General features: G+C 54.1%; 1 long non-coding RNA gene across 1 annotated transcript; it reads left to right on the forward strand.

The window, feature by feature from the left end:
- The first annotated feature begins 4,635 nt into the window (after nt 1–4,635).
- LOC109286011 (uncharacterized) lies at nt 4,636–8,671 on the forward strand. Its single transcript, XR_009462930.1, has 2 exons — nt 4,636–5,225; nt 8,293–8,671. It is a non-coding gene; the product is annotated as an uncharacterized LOC109286011 (long non-coding RNA).
- The last annotated feature ends 4,994 nt before the right edge of the window (nt 8,672–13,665 follow it).

Genomic DNA, 13,665 nt, shown 5'->3' on the forward strand with positions numbered 1-13,665 from the left:
AAAAGCCCAGCAAACCCAGTGAATCGTCTTCTAGCTGCCCAGCTTATGATTTTCAAAGGATGTGACTAAAAGGCCAGGGATAGGACAGCTGTCATCACAGCAGGGAAGGCAAGCCTGGGGATTTCAGAGGGTAGTGACACCTCCCGGAAAGCTTCCCTCTGTTTGTTCGGGGTTAGCTGGAACCCATCGTGTGTGTGTGTGCATGAGCTGCTGGAGCTCGAGTGCCTCCCTGGGTGCCTGTGCTATCTTTAGACTCTCATGTGTGTTGTACAGCATGTTATAAATAGCAGGGAGCTGGTGGGAGCTGGTGGCAATGGTGGCTGGAGTGCATGCAGTCTTGCCTGGGCCATGCATTGGCGTGGCATGACTCTGATGATGGCAACAGGGTCAGGGACGACCTGCCAAGGGGACATGTGCCCAGAGGTTTGCTAACCAGCATTTATCTGCTAGTAGGGTCTCTCCAGGGCAGGATTAGACCTGCTATGAGCAGGTGCCTGGTGAATGCAAGGCTTCTGCTAGGCTTTGCCTGCCTCGATGTGCGTCTCATCGACAGTTTTCACGCTCCGATGCAGCTGTGCTCTCCTTTGGCTTTTTGTCCATTACAAGTATCTATGTGCTGCGATAGTGCCCTGGAGCAGGCCAAGCTCTCGCTGTGATGGATGCTGTACAGCCATCGGACCGCTCCGATCCTGACCCCAGAGACCCAGTCATGGGCTAAAGCTCCACGGTGCTTCAGCCTGAACCAAACACCCACCAAAACTGCAATCCTGGATCCATGCAGCTTACATGATACTGCCTCCCCAGCTTGGAGGGTTTGCTCTTGGAGTCAAGAAATGGGTAAAAAATAGGGGGCCACTAAGAGATTGTGGATTCATCTGGGGGAGAACATCAGCGAGAGACGCCACTCACCTCCCTCACTCTTTGCCCCCCCCCGGCACCGGCGCACTTCAACTAGCAGAAACCTGAGAAAACGAGTGCTTAGCTCCATGCCGGACGCTGGCAACTGTGGGATCAATAAATAAAATTTAAAACCGTTTAATTGCCCAGAATTGTGTCCCAGGCTTAATTACTTCACCTGGACCTTGGAATTGATTTTTAAACTTTCACCCCTGCTTTAAGAGCATATATATATATACATATATATATATATATAGCTGTGCCTGTGCCAATGTGACTGCTGCCGGGACCCGAGGGGAGTTTTTCCTGCTTAATTTCAATTAAAATTTCTAGATTACACGGAACCAGGGACATTAAAAAGCACTCTGGAAGGCTCTGTGATTGAAGGCACTTCCCCCAAGCAGACAGGCTATCAAGTGCTTTCTGAAAGACTTTTAATACAAATACTCTGAATTGCTATAATAACTTATGGTGGGCAAGCTGAGCGAGGCCCTACCTGAAATCAGTCCATGCTGTAAGTCCCTTGCCTCGGACCCTTTTATGGTTTAAATAGATGAGTGGGAAATGGAAGGTGGTTGTTCCCATTTTACACGTGGGGAAGCTGAGGCTCAGTGGGCGCGTCTACACGAGATGCTTAATGCGCAGTAGGCTAATAACGCTGCACAGTAGTGTGCGGGGCCAAAACCGTGCTAATATGCTACTGGGCTGTAGTATTAGCCTACTGCGCAGTAAGCATCACTGAAAAACCGTGCGCCGGTGCTACTGTGCAGTAATTGTAGCTACTGTGCATTTAGTTAGCACTTCATTAAGCAAGTACTAAACTAAATGTGCAGTAATTGCTGTGCATTAATGAATGTGTAGACGCGCCCAGTGAGAGGAAGTGACTTGCCCGAGGTTACTCTGGGAGTCCGTGGCAGAGCCATGTGACAGCACAGCCCTCCTGGGTCCCAGTCTAGTGCCCTGGCCAGTGTCCCAAAGGCATTTCAAATTGAAGCGGGCACTTTGCCCCATTCTCATTCCCACACCCCGGTAAGTCGATGGGAGTCTTTCCATTGGTTTCTAGGGGTTTTGGATCAGGCCCTCTGAGCCACATACTGATCTTCATCACCCCCATGTGAATGGGGGATAAACCTCAGTGGAGTTCATTCAAAAGCATAGTCCAGGCTCCGGAGACTAGACTTCCCTGCTGCCACTGTCCACCAAAATGGTCAGCAGAGCCTGCTTCAAAATGACGGAGAAGACCTGCTCCAAAGCCCCCAGAAACCAGTGCCGCTGACTTAACGGACCTTGGATAAGGCCCTGTACTGGTAAAATGCCTCCTCCCTTTAGAGCTAGTTCAGCAGCTAAGAGGTGTTCAGTACAGGGAGGGCATTGTCGGTGTATTTATGCCTGCCTCGTCCTTGGGGCCAGACACGAGGTACTGGGAATAAATGGAAAGATCAGTTTAATTTCAAGCTCCATTAGGAACATGGGGACAAGGAGACAGAGGAAGACAGAGGCTTTCGCGAGCCCGATGGTGTGGCGCTGCAATGCCAGCCCTGCTCCCCGGGAGGGGGTAGCTGAGCACAATGAGAAATGATCAGGGGTTCCCTCTGGAGGGATGGGTGGCTTCAGTGCAGCCTCCATCTGCCCCTCCTTGGGGACAGGGATGGGGTGAGTGGGGAGAAGGTCTCGGGTGGTGAAGAAGAGAGTTTCCTCTCTGCATTTCCCACCGTTTATTGCCTGGATGCAGGACAGCGTCTGCACAGCAGTGGGGCCAGACCCACTACACCCCCCGCAGTCTCCTGGCCCAAGGGGTGCAAAGAGCCCTGTAGGGCCCAGGCAGTCATGGCCCATCTAACATGGCTTGGAGATCATACCCTACGTTCTCTTTTATGGCCATGTCATCTCAGCGAACTGCAGGTTTGGGCTTTGCGTGGGGGCGGCATGCCGAGTCTAACGGGAGTGTTGGTAAAGCTCAAGCGCCAGGAGCTGGACGCGGGTCCCTGCATCATGGTGGGGACTTGCTTTCAAAGTGGGAACCGGTGCCATCAGCACCCAGGTGCCATCCACCAAGTAGAACCAGCTCCGGCGGGGCTGAGCCCAAGGGACAGCAGGTATTTTGCAGGGAGAGAGCTTGGTCCATTAGCTCTGGCTTCTCTACTCAGCACCGAGAGGCTGTAATTAATCATTCATCCAGCCCCGGGTTCCCTTGGCATTGTTTAGAGGGAGTAATTATCCCTCTATCGGGCTCTTCCATTTCATTGCCGCCTGGCCAGCCAGCATCCTCCGCTCCTTCGCTCTGCGCCCCCGCCCCTAGATGCTCAAAGAAGTGACTCCTGCGCGAGTTGAAAGCAAACTTTTGACAAGTTGATCAATGAGGCCTGCAGCAGAGTTAGCCAGGGAGCGTGGAGAAGGAGGGAATTAGAGCAGAAAAACGGGGCTGAGAGAAGCGCCCTCTCTAATGGCGCACCAGCGCGGACCGTCATCCGATACTAGGCAAGCATGAGCGCAAACCTTAGTGAATGCCCCAGAGAGACATCCCTCTGAGCTCCCTGGCCCGCTCCCCTGCTTTCAGTGTAAAGCTGCCCCCATGCATAATGCAGAAGCCGGTTTAAAAGGGGCCCACTCTCCTCACATGGCCCTGGGGGACTGAGCTTTTGTGGGGGGGGGCAGTGTGGTGCTTTTGCTGCCGAGCTGGCTTGGCTTGCATTGGTCTGTCTGACAGTGTGGTGGGGATGCATGGGTTCTCCCATTGCTGAAGTGCTGTAGGGGCACTAGGCATATCCAGCCATCCCCGCAGGAGGGGTAGAGTAGTGGCTCTCAACCTTGTTAGGCTCAAGGCACCCTCAGGAAAAAGTCAGCTCTTAGTTTTCACTCTTTTTTTGACGATGAAAAAATAACCCGGCAATTTTTCTGTTGCAAGGAACTCAGAAAGACCACGGCTGGCCTGAATGTCTTTAACACGATGGAGTCTTAGCTGCATCATTGGATTTATCTTGTGATATCAGTGTGCCATTATGTGGCACCCCTGAAAGGATCTCAAGGCACACCAGGGTGCAGCAGCACCCAGGTTGAGAATCGCTGTCCTAAACCTTCCCTCCAGGGAGCAAGGCTGTGCACCCTGAGCTTTCCTGACCCCACTGGGGGTGACCTGGTTGATGTCTCAGCTGCCCGGGGCTGTTGGCAGTGGGTGCAGTTTATAGCACGCCTTGGGCTGCTCTAATTAATGCTGCAGGAGCCCAGGTGCTGGGTTTTGGAAGCAAATAGGGGACCATCTACCAGGCAAGGTGGGCATACTGGCCTCCCTTGAGCCTTAGCCATGTCTGGCCCCCTCCTTGCCTTTCTTTTTGGCAGCTTGGCCCCCACTTCTTGCAAACTGTGAGGCCAATCCTGGTAGACAGTGCCACCTGGCACCAAGAAGAGCAAGGTGGCAGACAGCTCCTTGCGGGCACTTGCTAGATCAAGGCAGTGCCATCCAGCACTGACCTTCCGGCTCTGTATCAGAGGCAGGCCCGGTGCCCTGAGCTGTCACTGGAAGAGCATCCTCCTCCCAGGAGGATGTGGGTGATTCAGAGCTGGGGTCATAGGGACTGGGCTGTGGAGGCCACCCCACCCCGTTCAAGCATGCACCTTGTTTCTCTGCAACCTGGACAGGCGTATGATTTATTACAGAGGCACTGCTGTCAGGAAGGCTGGCCTCTGGCAAGCTGTCTGCTTCAGCTGATTAAAGCTGCTACCTGCTGTTCTCTGGGGACCCGGGGCTGGTTGCTCCGAGGAAGGAGGATGGAGTTCTGCATGGCTAATTCCACCTCCGTAGCCATCTCCCTCCCGCCTGCCTCCAAAAGCGCATTGGATCCCAGCTCTCTTGAGTGATCTGGCACCAGAGGAATCCCCTCCTGGGAGTGTCAGGAGTGTCGCGGCAGCCACGCAGAGGGAGGTACCAGGGATGCAGGTCTATCCCAGGCAGCCGGAGGCGTATCCTGAATGGATCCAGTCCAGCTGTTTGCAGCGCTGGCCACGAGTCCCTCCTTCCATCGCGCCCTGCGAAGCTATTTGCAGCTGGGCCAAGCGCCAGTGGAATTCACTCCCGTGCCTGAGAGCCAGGCACCGCTGACACCCTCGCTGGCTTTCAGTGAGCGAGGAAAACCAGCAGCAGTCACCTGGCAGCAGTGTGCAGAGGCTGCCGCATGCTGGGCTCTGCCTTAGAGGGTGTCTGAGCTCAACAGGCGGCTGTACGGTGGCTCAGGACTCCAGCCACGATCGCACTGTCCGGAGACAGGATGAGCAGTGAGAGACAGGCCGTGCATCACTGGGCTTGTTGGGAAGCCACCGCTATTCAAGCAAAGGTTAGCAGCCAGTAGAGGAATAAGCAGAGCTGAAAAAGGGCCCTTGGGTGTCGTGTAGCATTGTGCCCATGGTGCCTGTTGGAGGAGCAGGGTGCAGGCTGTTGGTCTCAGAGGTGGCAGCTGGCCAGACTCTCAGCGTCCGTGCTTCCCAGCCTCACTGGCATCACTGCATGCTCACTGACTGCACCCAGCCTGGCCCACAGCTCTTCAGGTATGTCCCGGCGGGGTTGCTCCCAAATGCACCCCATCCACCTGTTTCTGCTCCCGGGCCCAGAGACAATATATTGTCCCAGTGGCCACTCTCAAGCATGCTGGAGATGGAGGTCCCAGATGGGCACCCAGGGGTGGCCTCATAGCAATGTTCCTGCGTTTGCAGTGCAGGGCGTCTTGGGAAGATACCCAACAGAGGTGTCTCTGTGCAATATAGGTGTGTCAGGACAGCTCAGAGCTAGGAGAGCTTGTCTTTCCCTTCAAGGGAACTGTGGGAAGGTTTCTGGAAGACTACCCTTCAAGTGATATTGCTTGTATCCTCAATGCAACGTGCTCCAGCGCCAGGAAAGGCCAGCAAAGCGAGCGAGCCCAGGCTTGCGGCACAAGTAAACGTGCCCTGGAGGGTTTGTCTGTGAAAGGGGGGAAAGCGCAGAGGGGGCTTGGACTGAGGTAGCTATAAGTCATCGGATGATGCCAGTCTTCCAGCGTGTAGGGAAGTCATCAGTGAGTCCAGAGAGGATAGAAGAAGCCCATCCCAGATGTGCACGTTTGATGTGCACGCGTGCTCTGAGCTAACTTGTCTCAACCTTGGGCTGAAGCATCATTTAAAAGGGGAAGAAAAAAAAATCCTGCAAAAGCCAGTCCTTAAAAATGCAAATAACATGTGATGCTGAATGTCCTCGTTTGTCTGTAATTGCAAAATTCTTAGACTCAATCAGCCGAAGATAAACTGTGTTATTTAGGAGCAATTTGAAAGCAGACAAATTGAAAACAACAGGCCAGATTCTGCTGGCAGGGAGCAAGCGGGAATCCACAAAGCTGCCGCTGGCTGCTGTGCAGAGTTTGCGGCAGTCGGGCAGAGATCAGCATCTGGCCTGCTCCGTTTTCAAACTGGAAAGCATTCAGGAAGCGTGCTTTACATGCTCAGATGCCTGCCAGCCCTTCTGTCTGCTCACGGAGAGCTTGGGCCCGACTGATTTTCATCAGCAGCCCTCCCTGGAGTCCAGTGCAGTTACTCCAGATTCACGCTGGGGGAACTGAGGCAGGATCTGCCCCAGGGAGCCCTTTTGCTGAATGCAGCAGCATTGGTTCCCCTCCCCACAACTCATTTTCACTTTTCTTGTCTGGTTAGAAAATGCTAAAGGTCTTAATTGCATTAAGAAACCTCTCCCCTCCCCTGCCCGAGTCTATATTTGTTCTTCTGCCATGGCTGGCAGGGCATACAGAAATAAACCACTGATGCGAAGCTGGAGGCCTCTACCGTGTTGTGCAGAAAGCAGGGGATCAAATCCATCTTTGTGCCACCATTTTTCCTTTTGGATCAATTCCTTTGGGGTCTGGACTGCTCTGGGCTGATGCAGCCCCTGGCATAATTTAGAGCAGCCCCTAGCTGCTCTAGCCAAGGTTAGCTCCTCCGAGTTTATGGGCTGCTATACAACCTGGAGAGCCATGAGCTACAGATACCCACTATGGTGGGGCTGGCATTTTGAGTCACTCTGCTCCCTCTGTGTCAGGGGAATCCTGCCCTGGCCCACTGCGGTGCATGAACATTTCCTATTCACTGCAGCAAAGGCATCTAATCTTGGAGCCAAACCGTCCCGTTCTCTTATTGCTTGAGGAACGTGCTGGGGTTCATGCCCCGCCGTGCGATCTGCACAGTCGCACCCTGTGCAGCTCCTGGGCTTTCCCCTGGTTAAGTCAGGGGTGGTCAACCAGTGACGCGGGCAGATCAGGGAAGGGACAGGCAACACAGGGCAGGAAGCAGAACGCAGAGCTGCAGATGGGGCAGGGAGCAAGGAGCAGAAAGCAGAGCAGTAGATTGGGCAGGGGAACATCCATCCTTGGAGGTTTTGAAGACCCAGCTAGACAAAGCCTTGGCTGGGATGATCTAGGTGGGGCTGGTCCTGCTTTGAGCAGGGGGTTGGACTAGATGGGACCTCTGGAGGTCCCTTCCAGCCCTCATTTTCTATGATCCTAAGGGGGTGGCACTCAGGGAAGGTGTGGGGCTAATTTGTGGCACTTCTTAAAAGTTTGGCTCTCACTGGGCTAAGCCACGAGGCCTCCGTTCCGCAGAACAAAGGGGCATCCAAGTGATTTTCAGTGGTGCATCTAGGCCTGGAGTCGCTTCAGTCATGGGGCATCCACAGCTGCCTGTAGAAGCTGAGAAGAATCGAGCCCCTGGTGCTTAATAAGAGACTGGCCGTTGCAAGGACATGTCCCGGGGGGCAGCCCACGAAGGGGAGGAAGAATGACATGTTATGCAGCTATGCGAACGTGAGCTTGGAAAGCCATCCACCTTCATGTTGCAAAGGAACGACAAGGATTTGAAGCTCCCATCAAGTCTATCCCCCGTGCGAATATTCACCAGGCCATGTTTCATGTGGATCTGGTGTTTGTGAGCGCCAGCGAGTGGCAGCACGGGCTTAGCTGGAAGCTAATGAGCCTTGATTCTCTTGGTTGGAGTGGACTGGCCCGTCATGCCTGGTTATCCGGGATAATTTGGGCATGGTAGGGCAATGTGGTTACTTAGAGTCTGGGACTGCAGAACAAGCAAGGGCGGGACTTTTGCAGCAAATCCATCCTGAGTTTTCTAGGAGGCCTGGGAGGAGATGGACAGGCTGGGATCAAACTGTTGGCTCTTTCCTTCTGAGCTGGAGTGGGTTCATTAAGAGGATCTGGTGACTTGGGGCAGGCACTTGTGAAAGCGGAATAGCCTTGCATCGCATTTCCTTTCTGATGGTAACAGGGAGGAAGCTGGAGGGGTTTGTTCCTGAAGGCGCTGAGGCTTTGGTTTTACATCATAAGCATGTCATAAATAGGAGAAGCGTTTTCCCCTCAACTCAGCTTTCCATTTCAGGTCTCCTGCTGATTGCCCTATTGGCTCCATCTCAGAAGCGGGGCGGCAGAGAACCTAGTTAATTAAACCCCAGAAGGCACCTATGCTTCATGTGCTAGGCACTGCGGCCACTGGAACTCAGCTGGTGCATAAACCCATTACCGGGCCGGAGACTCATTTGCAAGCAGAGAGTGTTGGTGTTCACAGCTGCCTAGTAAAGCCTCTGTGCCTCGAGTGTGCTCAACATGCCCGCCGCATCCTGCAGAGATGTGAGGGAGACAAAGAGAGGCCAAGGAGGATGGGGGAAGGAGAGGACAGAAGGTGGATCCTGAAGCCTTTATGGAGGCGGGGAAGAATAGGAGCTCTGATAAAGGCAAAATAAACCCGAATGAGAACTCAGCATCGGCAGTGTACTGTATTTTTTGAAAACAACATGCACCTTTTTGCCCAAATCTGCTGTTGGAAATCACGATACGCAGGATATGCAAGAAATACGGTAAGAGCGGTTTCTGCTGCTTAATAGGCAAAAGGGAAAGTAAAGCCTGCAGCAATCCGCAGGGGCAGAACAGGGATCAGGCTCGGCTCCCCCGCGGCTGCTCCTCAGTACCTTATTGAGGAAAGATCTTTTTTTTCCTTCGCTCTGTCTTTCAGAAACAAGACGTGGATTTGATTCGGTGGCGTGTTGTGCACAAGAAAATAGGGTGCGTGCCCCGTCTGGTAGACAGCCTACTACTGCTGTCAGAGCTGTGTCGTTAGGCCAAATATGTAGAGTCGGCACTGGGGTCTGGAAGTCTCGGGGTCACCGTCACCCGGCCAGTTTTGTAACCGATACAAAGCAAGCAAAGCCGCGGAGAAATCAGCATCCTTGCAGAAGATTCTCAACCCACTTCCCGGCTTGGGATAACTGAGGTGTGGAGTGGGCAAGGGCAGTGCCCCATGGTTGCACAGGGCATCAGAGCAAACAGGCGAAGGCCTGGCCCCTACCCCTGCGTTGGTGCTGCTCTGAAGCAAGAAGCGGATCCTGTCCTCTCTCTTTCATGTGACCTCTCAGGCAGGCTCCAGGGCAAAAATGACTCTGTCACCCTCATTTGCTTGAAGGCAGTCCCTGAAGGGCCCAGATCTTGCCCTCCTCTTCCCCTGGGCCAATTTCCAAGACCTTTGTGTCTCTGCATGTTCCTGAGTGCTCCTGACAGCTGTCCCTCCCTCTCAGCCGCTGTTGCCAGCATGCCCCGCAGCCCTGCTGACATTTCACTTTTATTACCGGACTGTCAGTTATTTTGCATTTGCCAGGGCTTGATCCCGGCCGGCGCGGAGGCACATAAATCCTGCCTGGTTTTTGCACCCTCTCCATGCGCAGAACTCTTCTTGGGACTTTCATTTTCCAGTGGTAAAGGAGTCCTGGGCTCCCGCCATCCCAGGGCAGGAGTGGGGAGCTCCTTGCATGAATGCTTTGTGGGTTGGGAGCGAGGGGGAGTCTCACGGGGCTCAGCACCCACCTGGCATGGGTCGTCACAGGAAAGCGGCTGCTTTGGTTGCTCTGGAGCCCCGGCCTAGGATGCAGCGCGGCTGTCCCACGAGCGCGGTTCCCTTCCAAGAATACTGAGTGGAGAGGGATGGAGGCAGCAGACAAACGGAGCCGAGTGGGGGGGAAATGAAAACCATCTCCCCCGCCTGCCTAGAGCGGAGGCAGGGAACCGAGGACGCATAAAGGGAATTTTCTTGCCTTGCTCCTGCCAAATAAATCGCTTCGGGGAGCGTCGACGAGCTGCTCGGCTGAGGCTTTGCACCACCTGTCACATCAGGGCTCCCAGAGGGGAAGCGTCTGCCCCTGACCCCAGCAAAAGGACTCCGCCAGAGCGAGAGGCCTGACTTCCTCGGTGCACCGTTCGGGGCACGGTGTTTTGATGCTGTCAGCTGTGTGACAGCTCAGATTTTATAGCATTCTCTTCTGCCTATAAATATATGGATTCTCTGCTCCGCTACCTGGAAACTGAAAGTTTTGACTGGTTTGTCTCTACTTGAATTACAATACATCAGAAGAGAGGAAAAACCCTTCCTGCATACTGAAATCCAGGCGGCGTGGCTGAAGACCAGCCTCCTTTTCTTCTCCGCCTACCCTCTAAGCTGCTGGAAGAACCCAGGGATGGATCTGGCATGGAGTCCGGGGATGCTTGGGTCCTGGAAACCTAAAGGAGAAGTTCAGCTGGTAGCATGCCTTAAAAATGTCAGAGGTCCAAACCAGACTCTGCAACTGCCCACATTAGACACTGCAGTCAGATGTCCTGCTGTGCCTGGCAGCAGGGTGCTCCGGTCAGTGCAGCATTGCAGGCAAGCTAGCTAGCCGTGCTCAGGGCAGTGCTGCTAGTGGGAGCCCAAGCTAATTAGCCTGCCTGCAGCTGCAGATAGATGTGGCTACACTGTCTCCTGGTGATAAGATGGGTCCCTTGGAGCAACCTGGCAGCAGGGTGCTCCGGTCAGTGCAGTATTGCAGGCAAGCTAGCTAGCCGTGCTCAGGGCAGTGCTGCTAGTGGGAGCCCAAGCTAATTAGCCTGCCTGCAGCTGCAGATAGATGTGGCTACACCGTCTCCCGGTGATAAGATGGGTCCCTTGGAGCAGCACACTGTGCTTGAGGGTACTGCTGCTGTGTGTGGTGAGTCTTCCCAGGACTGAGATGGTAGGTGACGGCAGCCGGAGATCAGATGCATCTGAGAGACTTCCACTGGCTTGGATATTGAGGTAGCTCCTAGGAGCATCAGTCATGGCCCAGGACCCAGCTGTATAGATAGAGCAAAGAGAGCTGATAGGATGTAGGAAACTGGTGCTCTCCTGGTTCTGGGTTCAGTCCATTACCAAAGCTACAGGGGCAGCCTAGGATCCAGAGATGCCAACCTGACCCCTTGCCTCAGGAATGGGGGAGTGTGGGAAGGGGAGAGGATTGGGGCAGTAAGACAACATCCTGCAAGGCTGGTTTATGCGTGTGGGTGCTGTCCTCAGCAGGGAGCCCTGCACAGCACCGCGACCCCCTTCTTGGGCTGAATGGACCCAGTGACTCCCAGAGCAAAGGGCAGGTTAAAGAGCCAAGGGTCCATGTCCGCGGGGCACAATGTGCTCAGATCCTCTGTCCCATGCTCCCTGCCCCGGCGTGGTGCTTGCGGTGCCCCCCAGCCTCCCCGTATCTCCCCTCAGAGGCAAAGGAACCAGGGCTCGTGTTATCCCAGCTCAGCCGCAGGGCGGTTTTCCGCATTACCTGCGGCGCCCGTCTCCCTCCCCCGCCCCTACAGAAATGAAAATAGGCAGAAAATTATTTCTCCTGCGTGTCAACAGATTGAAGAACACGGTCCCAAGCCCTGACGGGAGCCGTGTCATCCCGCTGCTTGCTGTCTGTCGCCTGGCGTCACCTCCCTGGCCGTTAATGTGACAAGCACAGGACCGGGAGCAGCCGGGTTGCATTCTGGCTTGCCGGCGGCAGCCAGAGACGTGGCACCATTAGAAAGGAGCGGCTTGCCAGCCCCACAGAGACATCCCAGCCCTATGTCTGATCATCTGGCTGGATGGTTTGCTCTGTTTTTTTTTTTAACATGACAGGGAGCGAGGCAAAAGCAGGGAATTAGCATTTCTGCAGACAAGGCTCCGGGCGGGGAGGGAGGGCATGGCAGGGAGCGTGCGTCACCGGCCTTCCAACAGGAGAGCATCCTAGCCCAGCCGTGACTAGTGAACCACTGTCCACCAGGCCTAAATGGGAGATGACTGACACCTGTAAATGCTCAGGGACGGTGGTGTTGGGGATGCATACTGGAGAAGGGAGTGGAAGGAAGGTGAAGGTTTCTTCTTGCAAGAGCTCTTGCATGAATAAGGCTGAGGGTCCTGGGGGAAAGTACTGCCCAAGTATGGAAAGAAAGCTAGCATTGCTTGGGAGGGCTGGTCACACAGCTGTGCGGAGCTTGGCGAAAGCCTTCTCTGTTTGCTTTGAGACCATGGGGCAAACCTGTGCATGGGCTGGAGAGCGCCGTGTGCTGGATTGCTCTGTTAGTGGGTGCAGGGAGTAAAATGGCAGAGCCTGGGGAGGAAGCCTGGCCTGCATCTTTGGTAAGAAGGCCAGCGCTTTGCATCGTGGCTCTCAACCTGTCTAGATAAGAGGCACCTCTCGTTAGACTTGAGCCCCACCTTGGAAAACACCGGCTCTTAGTTTTCACTCATTTTGTGACTAGGGAAAAATAAGAAAGCAATTCTTTTGCAAAGACCTCAAGAAGACCACGGCGGGTGTTTGTAAGGTTGTAACACTATAGATGCCAATTTGATTTGGAAGATAAACCCAGAGATTTCATTTTTGCACACCTAACAGCACGAATAGTGTGTAGCACTGATGCACCCTTGAAAGGATCTCAAGGCACCCTGGTTAAGAATCGCTGACCCAGGGGGTGGTGATCCTGTGGCAAAGGGATTGGAGGAGGGTATGCGCACCATAAGGCAAAGGGGAAGGATGAAGGAGATGACAATATGGGGTATTGTTTTTGTTTTTTTAAGGACTTTTTTTCTTGTCCCAGGTCGAATTAGCCAGATCAGGTCCAAATCCATTTGAATCGCCCAAGCACAGCACCGCGACCCCCATCTTGGGCTGAATGGAGCCAGTGACTCCCAGAGCAAAGGGCAGGTTAACGAGTCAAGGGTCCATAGATTCATAGATGTTAGGGTTGGAAGGGACCTCAATAGATCATCGAGTCCGACCCCCTGCATAGGCAGGAAAGAGTGCTGGGTCTAGATGACCCCAGCTAGATACTCGTCTAACCTCCTCTTGAAGACCCCCAGGGTAGGGGAGAGCACCACCTCCCTTGGGAGCCCGTTCCAGACCTTGGCCACTCGAACTGTGAAGAAGTTCTTCCTAATGTCCAATCTAAATCTGCTCTCTGCTAGCTTGTGGCCAGTATTTCTTGTAACCCCCGGGGGCGCCTTGGTGAATAAATACTCACCAATTCCCTTCTGTGCCCCCGTGATGAACTTATAGGCAGCCACAAGGTCGCCTCTCAACCTTCTCTTGCGGAGGCTGAAAAGATACAGTTTCTTTAGTCTCTCCTCATAGGGCTTGGTCTGCAGGCCCTTGACCATAGGTTGGCCCTTCTCTGGACCCTCTCCAGGTTATCCGCATCCTTCTTGAAGTGTGGCGCCCAGAATTGCACGCAGTACTCCAACTGCGGTCTGACCAGCGCCCAATAGAGGGGAAGTATCACCTCCCTGGACCTATTCGTCATGCATCTGCTGATGCATGATAACGTGCCATTGGCTTTTCTGATGGCTTCGTCACACTGCCGGCTCATGTTCATCTTGGAGTCCACTAGGACTCCAAGATCCCTTTCCACCTCTGTGCCGCCCAGCAGGTCATTCCCTAGGCTGTAGGTG

The sequence above is a fragment of the Alligator mississippiensis genome, chromosome 6 (assembly GCF_030867095.1).
Source record: "Alligator mississippiensis isolate rAllMis1 chromosome 6, rAllMis1, whole genome shotgun sequence".
In the NCBI taxonomy this organism is placed as follows: Eukaryota; Metazoa; Chordata; order Crocodylia; family Alligatoridae; genus Alligator; species Alligator mississippiensis.